Source organism: Hemitrygon akajei, chromosome 13, assembly GCF_048418815.1.
Source record: "Hemitrygon akajei chromosome 13, sHemAka1.3, whole genome shotgun sequence".
Taxonomy (NCBI): Eukaryota; Metazoa; Chordata; class Chondrichthyes; order Myliobatiformes; family Dasyatidae; genus Hemitrygon; species Hemitrygon akajei.
The window spans coordinates 13,807,922-13,822,274 of NC_133136.1; the positions used below are offsets into that span (position 1 = coordinate 13,807,922).

The following is a 14,353-nucleotide window of genomic DNA, read 5'->3' on the forward strand; positions in this document are numbered from 1 at the left end:
CTTGTGTAACTTTGACTTTATGCTTGCGTTCATTGTCTTGCTGGAAAACAAATCTCCCAAGTTGCAGTTCTCTTGCAGACTGCATCAGGTTTTCCTCCAGGATTTCCCTGTATTTTGCTGCATACACTTTACCCTGTACCTTTGTAATCCTTCCAGAGCCTGCTGCAGTGAAGCATCTCCACAGCATATACCATGAAACGTCAGCTGTACATTTTTCCATGAATGCTGCCTGACCTGCTGAGTTCCTCCAGCATTTTGTGTGTGTTGCTTTTATTTCCAGCACCTGCAGATTTTCTTTTGTTTATGGTAGGAATGGTGTGTTTTTGATGATGTGTGGTGTTTGGCTTATGCCAAACATAGCATTTAGTCTGATGGCCAAAAACCATTTTGGTTTTATCAGACAATGGAACTTTCTTCCAGCTGACTTCTGAGTCTCCCACATGCCTTCTGGCAAACGTTTCAACAGTGGCTTTCTCTTTGCCACTCTCCCATAAGTCTGTGATTGGTGAAGTACCCAGGCAACAGTTGTTGTATGTGCAGTTCCTCCCATTTCAGCCACTGAAGCTTGTAACTCCTCCAGAGTTGTCATAGGTCTCTTGGTGGCCTCCCTCACTAGTCCCCTTCTTGCACGGTCATTCAGTTTTTGAGGACGGCCTGCTCTAGGCAGGTTTACAGCTGTGCCGTCTCTTTTTCTTGATGATCGACTTAACTGTGACTAGGGGATATTCAGTGACTTGGAAATTTTCTTGTATCCATTTCCTGACTTGTGCTTTTCAATAACCTTTTTGCGGAGTTGCTTGGAGTGTTCTTTGTCTTCATGGTGTAGTTTTTGCCAGGATACTGACTATCTTGCAAGTTGGACCTTCCAGATACAGGTCTATTTTTACTACAATTGATTGAAACACATTGACTGCACACAGGTTTAGAAAAACTGATTTCCATTTAACTAATTATGTAACTTCTAAAACCAATTGGCTGTACCAGTGATGATGTGGTGTGTCATATTAAAGGGGGGATGAATACTTATGCAATCAATTATTTTGTGTTTTATATTTGTAATTCATTTAGATCACTTTGTCAAGATCTGTTTTCACTTCGACATGAAAGACTCTTTTTCTACTGATCAGTGTAAAAAAAAAAGCCAAATTAAATACACTGTGATTCAATGTTGTAAAACAGCAAAACACGAAAATTTCCAAGGGAGGGTGGTGAATACTTTTTATAGGCACTGTATACAAAATCTTGAGATTTGTTTTCTTGTCTGTATACTCAACAAGCCTATAGAATAATAACTATAACAGAATCAGTGAAAGGCCGTCCAACTAGGGCATTCAACCAGTGTACACAAAGCAAATATAACTTGTGGTTTGGCTAGCGGCTTAATCTAGGGAATGAAACCCAACCCCCCCCCACCCTCCAGCTTGGCCAAACTTAAGAAATCACGTTCAGGTGAATGCTTTGCAATGTGTCCCCATTACAAGTTAGTACCGTGAAATAACAAATAGTACACAATATGTGATTAAACGATTGAATTTTGTAATTCTCAATTTGACTATATGTTTAGTATAAAGAAAACAAAAAAAGAAAAAGGGCCCATTCTCATGAAACAGTCTTATGCATGAATATTGGAGCTCACTGATAAGGCCGTTCGTCCACCGTTGACCTCCTCCGATCATTGCTGACCTTCGGACCCTTGCTCCAAGTCCACACTGACCGGTGATCTACCAACTCTCCATTCATGTCTCCTCTTCTCATCTCCCCCTGGCAAATGACCGCAAAATTCCTGCTCTGAGATACAAGAAAGAACAACATCCCGCTCATTGGCTAACATGCTCTGTCAACTCTAGTCATAACCCAAACATTGTTGCTTCAGAGAAACCATTACCTTAGCAGTGGAACATTACAGAGAAGCCATTACATTAGCCTTAGCAGTGAAACCTTACAGCATGTTACACTCTCTCCTCACCAAATTTAGTCATGTCCTTATGACGTTGAGATAATTCGCCAATCCTTCCGACAAAACACAAAAGTCCAATCCAAGTGTATAAGGCAGTGACATAGCTCCCCAAAACAGTAGGTCACACTCTGTTCTCTTGGTGCTACGTAGCCTATCCGGTGGTCTCCTAATTCTCTGAGACTTCCGCACCCATTAGCAGTGAAACATTACAGAGAGGCCATTACATTAGCAATGAAACCTTACAGTGGAAATAAAAAAGAAAGATATAATAATAAATAAATAAGCAATAAATATCGAGCACAAGAGTCTTTGAAAGTGAGTTCTTTGGTTGTGGGAACTTTTCAACGATGGGGGAAGTGAAGTCGAATGAAGTTATCCCCTTTGGTTCAAGAGCCTGATGGTCGAAGGGTAGTCACGAGGCTCTTGACCCTTCTTCCTGATGACAGCAGCAAGAAGAGAGCATGTCCTGATGGTGGATGTTGCTGTCCTGTGACAGTCTTTAATGTAGATGTGCTCAATGGCAGGGATAGCTTTACCCATTTCAAACTGGAGTAACCGGAGGAAATCCACAAGTTTACGGGGAGAATGTAGAAATCCTACCAGACAAGCAGTTACTTAACCTTGATGGCTTGTGCTGTAAAGCATTACATCAGTTGTTACGCTGGTCTGCTGCCCCTTATGCTACCTTGCCATCTGTCCTGGAATATAGCTGAGGTTGATACTGGAGCATCTGCAAATGCTGGAGATCTTGTGCAATGCACGCAAAGTGCTGGAGGAACTCAGCAACTCAGGCAACATCTATGGTGAGAAATAAACAGTCAATGTTGATTCTGGAGCACTAGTTTTCAGTGCCTACAGCTATGATGTTGCCCTATTGCATGGCCTTAGCTGTATTCCAATATTTTAATTCCATTTCCCATTCCCGTCCTGACATGCCCTTGGCTTCATATGTGCCCTGATGAGTCCACTGTCAGGGTGGACGAGCAACACTTTATATTTCATCTGGGTAGCCTCCAACCTGATGGCATGACTATCGATTTCTCCTTCCAGTTAAAAAAAATCCCCTCCTCCTTCCCTCTTTTATTCCCCACTCTGGCCTCTTGCCTCTTCCCACCTGCTTATCATCTTCACTGATGATAAAATCTTCCAGCATTTTGTGTGTGTGTGTGTGTGTCACTGGATTTCCAGCATCTGCAGAATTCTTGTATTCAGTGTTCTTGGCAGTTTTGTGATATTACAAGAAATAAATTAAATTGGGTGAAGCTGGGCTTATTTGTTTTTATTTATTTAGAGATACTGCATAGCAGCAGGTCCTTCTGGCCCAGCAAACTTTGTGATGAATTCAGCTACTAATCTTTTCTGTGGACGGAAACCAGAACACCTGGAGGAAATGCACACAGTCATGGGAAGACAAACTCCTTATAGGCTCCTTATAGTTGTATTGGTGCGGCAGTAGCATTACGCTACCATTCCTTTTGTGACAGTGAAGATCTTAGGCAAAGCTAAAAGTGATCATTTCTATTCAGTGCCACTGAGGAAAGAATTTAATTTTTTTAAAATAAGAACCCTTGTTTAAAGTTCAAAGTAAACTTATTACCAAAGTATGTATATGACACCACATACGACAATGAGATTCTTTTTCTTGCAGGCATTCATAGTAGAACAAAAATACAATGGAATTGATGAAAGACTACATACAAGGACTGACAACCAATGTGCAAAAGTGGATAAACTGCAAATACAAAAAAACAAATAATAAATAAACAAACAAACAAATAATTGAATGAATAATACTGAGGCATGAGTTGTTAAGTCCTTGAAAGTGAGTCTATAGGTTGTAGAATCAGTTCACTGCTGAGGGGAATGAAATTATCCCTTATGGTTCAGGAGCCGGATGGTTGCAGTTTTCATAATAATACAGAAAATATGATCAGTACATGTATTTCTCTCCATTGTTTGTGCCGTCAAATCCATACATTCTCATATGATTTGTCAGAGATTACAGTGTTTCCTCCTTGAACAGTACCCCAGTGAAGCGTTTGAGAGCAATTGCACAGGACCCTGCTGCTCCTCTGTTTATTGTGGCAGAGGTGCTTCTCGGCAAACCTTTGTGGTGGCTACACCAAGTTTTAGGGCCTTTCTCAGCACGTACAACATCTCAGTATGTGCTAATCAGCAGTGTTCACTTCACTGGAAAACTAATAGGTTTTGGACAGGTCAAAGTAGGTTCTCATTGAGTTGGTAACCTTCCAGCAGCAGTTGATGCTTGTCTCATTTAGAGAACAGCTCATAAGGCACAAGAGTTCTCTGTTTTATACCTGCTTAGGGCAAACCTTGACAAGGACTATTGTGTTCTTTTCCAGTCATTGGCAATCACACAGTCTACATAAAGGCGCTTCTATCTGAACATGATTGCAAATGCTTCAGCCGTGAATACTTTGGCTCTTGCTGTCATTTAAGGATATAAACATCAATAAGTTTAAGCTACAGCAGTTTCTAGAGTTTACAGAGAATGATGTAAAAGATGATAAACACCCAGTAAGTGGCAGTTCTGTGGCCTAAATTTTTTTAAATCAAAATATACTTTATTCAAAAATAAAATTATGTACAATAAACCATTCAATGACTGTCAGTCCTTTACAAATGTTTCCATTACAGTCTTTACATTCCCACACTTTTGCCACTCACATGGCACTCTGTTATTCCATATTTACATACACTTGTTCAGGGGTATACACCCCGCCCCCTACCTCTCAACTCCCGCGGGAGAAGAACCCTAGACTGTGGTCCTTCCCCACTTCTGTGGGCTAAAATGCCTTTGTAATGCAATGGGTCAGAGGGGAATGGCCAGACTGGTTCAAGTTGACCAGAATGCGACCCTAACTCAAGTAACCATGTTACACGTTACAACAGTGGTGTGCAGAAGAACATCTCTGAATGCACAACATATCGAATCTTGAAGTGGATGGGCTACAGCAGCAGAAGACTATGAATGCGTCTTTATTAGGTACAGGAGGAATATTTTGGCTTCTGTGCTATGAAATGCAAATCTTCCATAAGAGATCAAAGTCATTAGATGCAAATTCAAACATCTTGTAATTTGATGATTGTCTTCTCATTTCAGCTTTTTAATTAATTCAATTTTAATCCATCAAACTATTAGAGATTTTGACTATTTACCGTATGTCACTAATTGCCTAGTCTGTAGTGAAGTGTTGGCAAATTTTGATTTTTCCATTTCTCCAGATTATGTATCTCCTGTCAGGGGTGACAGTAAAGGCAGATACGTTTAGGGGCATTAAAAAAATTCTTAGATGTGCACATGGTGGATAGAAAAATGGAATCTTCACCTCACTGTGACGAAGGAAGGTTTAGAATGATCTTAAAGTACATTAAAAGGTCAGTACAACATCTTGGGCCAAAGGCTATGCTGTAATGTTCTATCATTTTTGCCATTATAAAATAGAAATGTTAATTGTATGTGAATTTATTTCATTGATCTTTTTGTGCTATTTGTGGAAGGAATGAGTGAACAGTAAACATATATAGCTTAGCTGCTTTTTATGTTGTTTCTTGGTGATTCATCTTTTCTGTGTGCTCTACCGAAGGTCATGCTGAAATCAAAATTGTTTGGCACATTGTGGAATTGAATGCAGTGTTTTGTCTTGTTCCTGTAACTGAATCCAAACACAGTGTTCCCATGTACTGAATCATAAGCCGGAATGTACAGGGATGGATTTTTTGCTTCAGTCACGTGTGACAGATTCATCGCTATGCTCTTCAGCAAAAGCCGTGTTTGTGTCCATGCAGACTGAGATTCTAGTCTTGCAAATAATTTTGTTTTCTCCAATACTGCTAGTCCAGCCCAGGCACTGGAAGTTGGAGACCCCCAAGTCTGTGAGTTTCAGAGTGCTGGGGATTGGAGGTCAGAGGCCTGTCCTGGTGGAGGCCTGTCTTGTGTGTGACTAGGTGGGAGGTTGGGAAAGGGTCTTGATTTCCTGTTGTCGTGTTGCTGTTGTTACTGTCTTTGCTTGTGTTAGTTGGCTGAACATTGAGGGCATGCTAATGCTGGCAGTGGAACGTATGGCAATACTTGAAGGCGGCCTCCAGCCCATTCTTAGGTTGTATAGGTTGTTAATATAAATGATGATGATCAAACATGAGAAAATGTGCAGGTGCTGGAAATCCAAGCAATACACACAAAATGCTGGAGGAGCTCAGCAGGCCGGGCAGCATCTATGTGTGTGTTGATGCATTTCATTGTATGTTTTGATTTACATGTGATAAATAAGTGAATGTGAATCTGGACCTGAATCTGATTTTTTACAAACACTTTGCTGATAAGTTCAATGACTGTCGAGGGAACTTTATTATGCAAACGTACCAGATTTGTAACCTGCTTAGTTTTTTGATGCGGCTGGATGGCTATGTGCTGATACAGGAGTAAAACAGAGGTGGTAATGACGGCTTTGCAGTGCTAGCAATCCATTTCAATTCCTGCCACTGTCTGTAAGGAATTTGTGTATTCTCCCCATGACCACATGGTTTTCCTCCAGGTGCTCTGGTTTCCTCCATTAGTAAATAGATTATTAGGGTCATTGTGTTGTGGGCATCCTGTGTTGGCCCCCAAACTGTGCCGACACATGTGGGCTGCCCAGCTTGATCCTCACTGATTTTATTTGACATCTTACTATATGTTTCAATGGGGATTGCTACCACCTGTAGGTTCCTCTCCAAGCCACACACAATTCTGACTTAGAAGTTCATCATTAGTCCTTCATCATCTCTGCTTCTGAATGCTGGAATGTGTACAGTATGGTAGCGTAGCGGTTAGTGCAATCACTTTACAGTGCTAGCTTGTAAGATTGAAGTTTGATTCCTTCTGCTGTCTGTGAGGAATTTGAATTGTCTCCCTGTGACCATGTAGGTTTGGTCTGGGTGCTCTTGTTTCCTCCCACATTCCAAAGACATGCGGTTAGGGTTAGTGAGTTGTGGGTGACACTGGAGGCTGCTCAGCATAATCCTCACTGATTTGATTTGACGCAAATGATGTATTTCACCGGGCAAGGTCATTTGATTTCAAACAATTGGTTTATTGATCCATACAGAATGTCTCTTTGGTGCTTCTCACTCCCTCCCGTCTCCCTTCCCCCTTTCCCAAACATGATTCCCTTCTCCCTGCCCCCTTCCCACTCTCAGTCCACAATAGAGGCTCATATCAGAATCAGCTTTATCATCACTCGCAGATATCATGAAATTTGCTTTTTTTATGTGGCAACAATACAGTGTAATATATCAAATTATTATAGTACTGTGCAAAAGTCTTAGAGATGTATTTGTGTGTGTGTGTGTGTGTATCTCTCTCTGAATCCCTGGTGCTGAAGTATTCAGAGCAATGCCCTTTAGAATCTAGTATTAATTCATGATTCAAGGTTGTTTAATGGCATTTCCAGTACACAACTGTAAAGGAAAACAAAATAATTGTTACTCCTGATCTGATGCAGTGAAAAAAACCCCACAATAAATAAAGCAGTAATAAAAGCACAATAACTATAAATACATAAGATAGCTTGTATACATAGATTGATTATATATACATAAAGTGATGCTCAGTAAAGGAGTGTCTATACATAAATGATAAAGTAGTGGTGGTGGGGGTGCAGCGGAGTGGTTTACAGTTATGCTTAATCAAACAGCAAAGTGAGTTTGAGGAATTCAATCCCATTTGAGTTGTATTTAATGAGTGTTCACGTGCCAAGAATCTGAGAGTCATAGACCACAAGATTCACCAGATGCTGGACATCCAGAGCAACACACACAAAATGCTGAAGGAACCCACCAGGTCAGGCAGCATTGATGGAAATTAATGAACAGTCAACATTTCGGCCCAAGATCCTTCATCAGGACTGTAAAAGAAGGGGGATGATGCCAGAATAGAAAGGTTGTGGGAGGGTCTCACCCTGAAATGTTGATAGTTTATCCACTTCCATAGACCTGCTGAATTTCTCCAGCATTTTGTGTGTGTGATGAATTAGTTTTCCTGTTGCGTTTGAAAACTTGCAGTAATTATGAGCAAAATGGGTGCATGGATGATATAAAATTGGAAGGCTCTATAGGAGGGAAGGGTTAGAATGATCTTAGAGTTGGCTAAAAGGTCAGTACAACATCATGGGCCAAAGGACCTGTACTGTGCTGCAATGTTCCATGTTAAAGTTTTGTTCGTAAGGTAACCTTTCTTTCAATCACATTTATATTACATTTGTACAGAGCTTTCACAGAAGTTAAAAGCGCAGTTGGATGGATTTCTAAGTAATTAACATGTCTGTTAAGTTTTAACTCAAGAGGTTCTGCCCTTGCTGTAAATACAGAGCTATACTCATACAAAATGCTGGAGGAACCAAAACTGCCTTTCAACTGCGTTTACAATGACAATGAGCCGGGCTTTGCATTTGCTTTTGCACAGGGAATGAAATATATTTTGTTCACTTGACAGCTTTAGAGTATCTTCTGCGACTTATATTTTGCTTCATTTTATTGTGCTTTTATCTTTATTGTATTTTTTTTGTGCTGCATCAGATCCGGAGTATCAATTATTTCATTCTCCTTTACGCTTGTGTACCGGAAATGACATTAAACAATCTTGATTCTGAATGACTGAGGAGCTGTATTAACCTGTAACAGTGGGGTGGAGAATTGTGAATACTCAGCAGGTCAGGCAGCATCTATGGAGAAGAAAAGTATCACAATGCCTTGGGTGGAGACTCTTCATCAGTCCTATTGAAGGGTCTCAGCCCGAGGTGTGGATTGCTTTTTCTTGTGTATGATCAGTATTAGATATTATATTAGTTTTACAACTGGCCAGATTTCATTTTAGATAAAGTTCAAAATAAACTCATTTTCGAAGTACAGATATGTCACCATGTACAACCCTGAGATTCATTTTCTTGTGGGCATTCATACTAAATACAAACACAATAGAATCAATGAACAACCACACACAACAAAAAACAGACAAATAACCAAGGTGTAAAAGACATGAGAATGTTCAAATACAAAAAAAAATGCTACTAATAAATAAGCAAAAAAAAATCAAGAACACATGTTGTAGAGTCCCTGAAATTGAGTCCCTATGTCATGGGATCTGTTTTGGGATGAGTGAAGTCGAGTGATTCAGGAGCTTGATGGTCAAAGGGGAGCAACTTTTCCTGAACTTGGTGGTGTGAGTCCTGAAGCCGATGTTCCTTCTTCCTGATGGCAGCAAGAAGAAGAGGGCATGGACTGTGTTAGCGTGTATCCTGGAGTCAGGGCATATTGCAAATATTTATTTCACCAGCAACCAATTTTCAGATTTGAATGTGGATTGCAGGTCGAATTTAAAACACAGCTCAGAACAATTAGAACTTGGATGCCTGCAAATGCATGAATGTGGCCTAGAGTCAGTGGAGAGTAACATTCATTTTGGGTGTCTGGTGTGTGGGTGCAAAGACGGAAAACTGTGTAATTCAAAGGAAGCATTGTAGATACATTATAACTATCATGATTCTGAGATACATCCTGCGGATGTGCTGGGACACATCATCAGTGATGTAACCTGGGGTCGTTGGGTGTTTCAGGTCTTTCAACATCATACATCCTCGCCCAGGCGACCCAGCCGGGGTTGATCAGACCCCAGCTTGTGTCCCAGCAGCATTGGCCCACGGATCACCCCTCCTGATCCATAGCCATCTGGAAGCTCTCTCAGCGACCTCTATGATGGTCCTGATCGCTTTCCACTTGCCAGCCCCAGTGATGCCAAGTAGGGTGTAGGCTGCTGCAGAGTGAGCGGCCGGCAAAACCCCTGCTCCCCACTTCGATGGGCTCACAGTGAGCCTTCCAGCCTTGCCTCCGGCACTGCTCCACCAGCTCCTGGTATTTGGCCCGCTTCTGCTCATTTGCTTCCTCAATGCAGTCCTCCCAGGGAACTGTCAACTCGATGAAGACAACCTGCTTCGAGGACACTGAAGAAAGGACCACATCCGGCCTCAGTAAAGTTGTTGCTATTTGGTCGGGAAACTTCAGCTGCCTCCCCAGGTTAACTTGAAGCGGCCAATCTCATGCAGTGCTAAGCAGGCCTGATGAAGATGCTGGTCTGGGCTCTGACAAAGGAGATATTCTTCCTCTGACCACAGTTTGCTGGTGGTCATGGCCATTGCGATGTTCTCTGCCACTGCCTTCAGCAGCTGGTCATGACACCACCAGTAGTGACCTTCCCCCGAGGCTTTAGGGCAGCTGCTAAGAATGTGCTCCAGCGATCCTCTCCCTGGACAGAGAGGACATGCTGGTGATCGCTCTTGCCCCAGACATGGAGGTTTGCAGGGCTTGGCATGACATCATAGACAGCCTGGATCATAAATTTAATGCGCTGGGGTTCTGCCTGCCAGATGTCAGACCAGGAGATTTTCCGCTCCAGCACACCTTCCCACCTTGTCCATGCTACCTGCTGCCGCATGTCCACCATCCTGCTATTCCTCTCCTCTTCATCGCCAGCCCGCACTTCCTCCAGGACTAGTTGGCGTCTGTCCTTGCCTTTGGCCTTGTCATAGTGAGGTTGTGAGACGGAGTCCAGCCCTGTGTCTCAGCCGGGACTCTGCTACCAACAGCCCTTCCTGTGCCTTCTACTTTCTACCTGTCCGTACCTGGATGCCTGCTGCTGCCACTTTAGGGTCCTTGGAATCCCTGTACTGCAGCAGCTCTCTTGTGTGGGAAACCCTGAACTCCTCGTCCAGGCTGCTGAAGGGAAGTCGCAGCTTATTGCACCTTCCATACGGTGTTGTGCCGCTCAGACTACGAGGTAGGCCCAACCACCTTCGAAGGTAGTTACTGACCTTTCTGTCCAGCAACATCACAGTTGTCACTGGCACCTCGTATACCAGTAGTGGCCATAGAATCTAATTGTCCCACTGTTACCTTTGATCTTTAGCATATAAAAATGCCATGTAATTTGGATTGAGCAGGCCTCTTCTTCCAAGGGTGTCTCAATATGATGCCTTTTGCTTGCTTTTTCTAAATAAAACACTGGTGATGGATGCTGCTTTCCTGTTACAGCGCAAGACAGTAGTTTAAGTGAACTCATGCTTTTATTGGTGGCTCTGCCCCATAAAGCCTACCATTGCTTAGTTAATACTGTTTAAAATGCTGTCAGTACCCCTACTGGTAACTTGCAGCAAGGAATCAATGCTGTATTGTACATCCACCATTTAGAGCTGAGTCTATTTTTGACTTCCTGTCATTATAATGTTGTATAGCTTATCTCGTCAGGAATTTCATGTGCGCATGTTAATTTGATACAGCTTTGATCACAGCTCAATTTCCTCATGACATTAATTATTTCTCTCGCGCAATCCATTTTCATTGAGAAGTTTCAACTGATGTGGAAAATGGAGTGTGTTTATTGTCAGGCACCTTTTCTTTTTGAAAGTGAGTGTGTTGAAAGGTGCAATTATATACCAAGCAGCATGCTTAATTTATCATTTCATTAATATTGAAGTACATTTTAAACAGATCAGTGACTTCCTATCATCTGAACTCCCATAAACTTGCATAACATGATCCAGTTTGAAAAGTTCCAAGTTTTTCTGCTGATTGTTTTTATAATACCCGCAGTGGCCACTTTATTAGGTACACCCATATCCTGCTCATTAATGTGAATATCTAATCAGCCAATCATGTGGTGGCAACCCAATACATAAAAGCTTGCAGGCATGGTCACAAGGTTCAGTTGTTTAGAATGAGGAAGAGGTGTAATCTCAGTGACTTTGACTGTGGGATGATTGGTGGTGCCAGATGGGGTGGCTTGAGTATCTTGGAAACTGCTGAATTCCTGGGATTTTAATGTATAACAGTCTCTAGAGTTTACAAAGAATAGTGTGAAAAACAAAAGAAAGATCCATGTAGTGGCAGTTCTGTGAGTGAAATTGCCTTCTTAATGAGGGAGATCAGAGGAGAATGACCAGACTGGTTCAATTTTACAGGAAGCCAACAGTAACCCAAATAGCTGTATGTTACAACATTGGTGTGCAGAAGAGCATCTCTGAACACAGAACACATCAAACATTGAAGTAGTTGGGCTATAGCAGCAGAAGACCACAAACATACACCAGTGGCCACTCTATTATGTACAGGAGCTCCAAATAAAGTGGCCACTGAGTGTATATCCACTTTGTTCAAACACTCCTGTTTGTGACGTCAAAGAGCAAGGAACCGCTAGTCAAAATTGAGATAATGTGATTGACTTCTGTTGACCAAGCAAACGTTCACAAGTGCTTGCAATTGTTTTATGGTGCTGCATTTTCTTAGGGCATATAAAACAAAAGTAGTGTGTAATGTTAATGTGTATGAATGGAAACTTGAAATTGCTGGAAAAATTCAGCAGGGTATATGATCTGAAATGTTAGCTGTTTCTCTGTCCACAGGTACTTGCTGAGTATTTCTGGAATTTTCTGTTTTTAAAGTAAATCAAAGTAAATTTATTATCAAAGTACATATATGTCAATGTATGCCACCCTGAGATGATTTTCTTGGAGGCATACTCAATAAATGTATAGAATAATAACCCTAACAAAATCATTAAAAGACCACACCAACTGGGATGTTCAACCAGCATCCAAAAGACAACAAACTGTGCAAATATAAAAAAAAAGAAACAATAATAGTAAGTAAATAAGCAGTAAATATCGGCAATCAAATCTCTGACTCTGATGTGAAATGCGTCAGGATGGATTTTTCCTTATTTGGAGATGGCATCATGCAGTATCTCAGGCACATATAGTCAGCCACTGGTGGCATGGAAACTGTAGTCAGGATTATGGAGGGAACTCCCTAGGTAAATAGAATGGATGACAATTGATCATTAGGTGTTCATGGTCAGGGTTAACCCTTCACCTGGTCTGAAAAGTAGAGGTGAGTTAGCAAGTATAAAAAAGTGGAGAGAAGAGGTGGAGTAGGAGCTTGCAGGCAATAGGTGGACCCTACTGAGGAAGGATGGTAGGCAGCTGGTGGGGGGAGTCAAAAATGCACAGAAAAGTCTTAGATTTAAGATGAAAAAAAACAAAAATCCTGACTTTGGCAGTACTAGCCATATTCCCACATTTAAAGAATCTTGTAGTGGCCATGCATCTGTTCTCTATCTGCATTGTATTCTGTGTTGTCAAATTTTATTATGGTAAATAGTCACGTGAGTAGTGGGGGGGGGGGAATGGAGTAAAAGCAAAGTGAATAGGTTAACTATTCGTGTTTTCAGGACAGTTTGGAGCTGGGGGCTGACTGGTGTATCTTTTTTAACTGTTTAGTTACGCTTATTTAAGCTTATTGCCATGGCACTCAAGGCAGCCAATGGGAAACAGTTGCTGGTACTTCAAATGGGCCAATCAATGATTGGCACAGTAGAATTGGCTTTTGACTGACAAGTAAACCAACCCTTGCATGACAGTTGCTCACTATAACATCAGTCTCCCTCTTTTCTAACAATACTTTGAAGGGAAGGGGGACGAATATGATGTAATCGAGGCCTCCTGTGGGATTATCCCCTTCTCCCTTATACCAGGTAACCTTTGATCTGAATTGTAGGACATTCCATTTGCTCAACTCCTCAATGCCTTAGTGTCAGCAGGGACTCAGTTTATGTCAGAGAATTGTGGGTCCAAGTTCCATTTTAGCAACTTGAGCACAAAAGTGTTCATGGAATTCCTGTGCTGTAATGACAGATAGAGCACTGAAGCAGAGAAACAGGCCCTTTGGCCCATCTAATCCATGCCGCAATGTTATTCTACCTAGTCCTTTCGACCTGGACCTGGATTATACCCTCTATATCCCTCCCATCCATGTACCTATCCAAATGTTGAAATAAAGCTCATATCCACCATGTCCACTGGCAGCTCGTTTGCACTCTCACCACCTTCTTGAGTGAAGAAATTTCCACCATGGTCCCCTTAAATATTTCACCCTTGACCTATGACTTTGAGTCATAGTCTCACAGTGGAAAAATATGTTTGCATTTACCCTATCAATACCATTCATAATTTGTATTCCAATATCATCATCATCAAATGCCTCTTACACTGCTGGCATTTAGGGCAGCAATGAAAGTCCTCTATCGCTCTCTGTTCTTGGCTATCTTCTTTATTGTGCCCCAGATGTCCTGTTTTTTTGCCTCTACAGTACGGTGCCAAGTTGTCTTTGGTCTCTCGCATTTCCTCCTCTCTTCAGAGATCCAGTGAAGTGCTGTCTTGATGATGGAGTTGGCCTCTCTTCTCATCACATGCCCAGTCTATCTCCATCGTTTCCTCATGATGATTGTGGCCATATCCTCTTGATGACACTGAAGGAGCAGGGTGTGCATGGAGATATTTCTTAGCCAAA

The 14,353-nt window shown here is 41.7% G+C and overlaps 1 protein-coding gene across 7 annotated transcripts in view; it reads left to right on the forward strand.

The window, feature by feature from the left end:
- znf532 (zinc finger protein 532) overlaps positions 1-14,353 on the forward strand; it is a 175,843-nt gene that overhangs the window by 72,446 nt on the left and 89,044 nt on the right. The window contains exon 3 of one of the 7 annotated variants that reach the window (XM_073064172.1): positions 5,204-5,356. The exons of 5 other annotated variants lie outside the window; for them this stretch is intronic. The gene's annotated coding sequence lies outside the window, so the exon portion shown is untranslated. Of the gene's footprint in view, positions 1-5,203; positions 5,357-5,833; positions 5,855-14,353 lie in introns of those variants that run through there. One more of the 7 variants, XM_073064176.1, reaches the window with a different exon arrangement.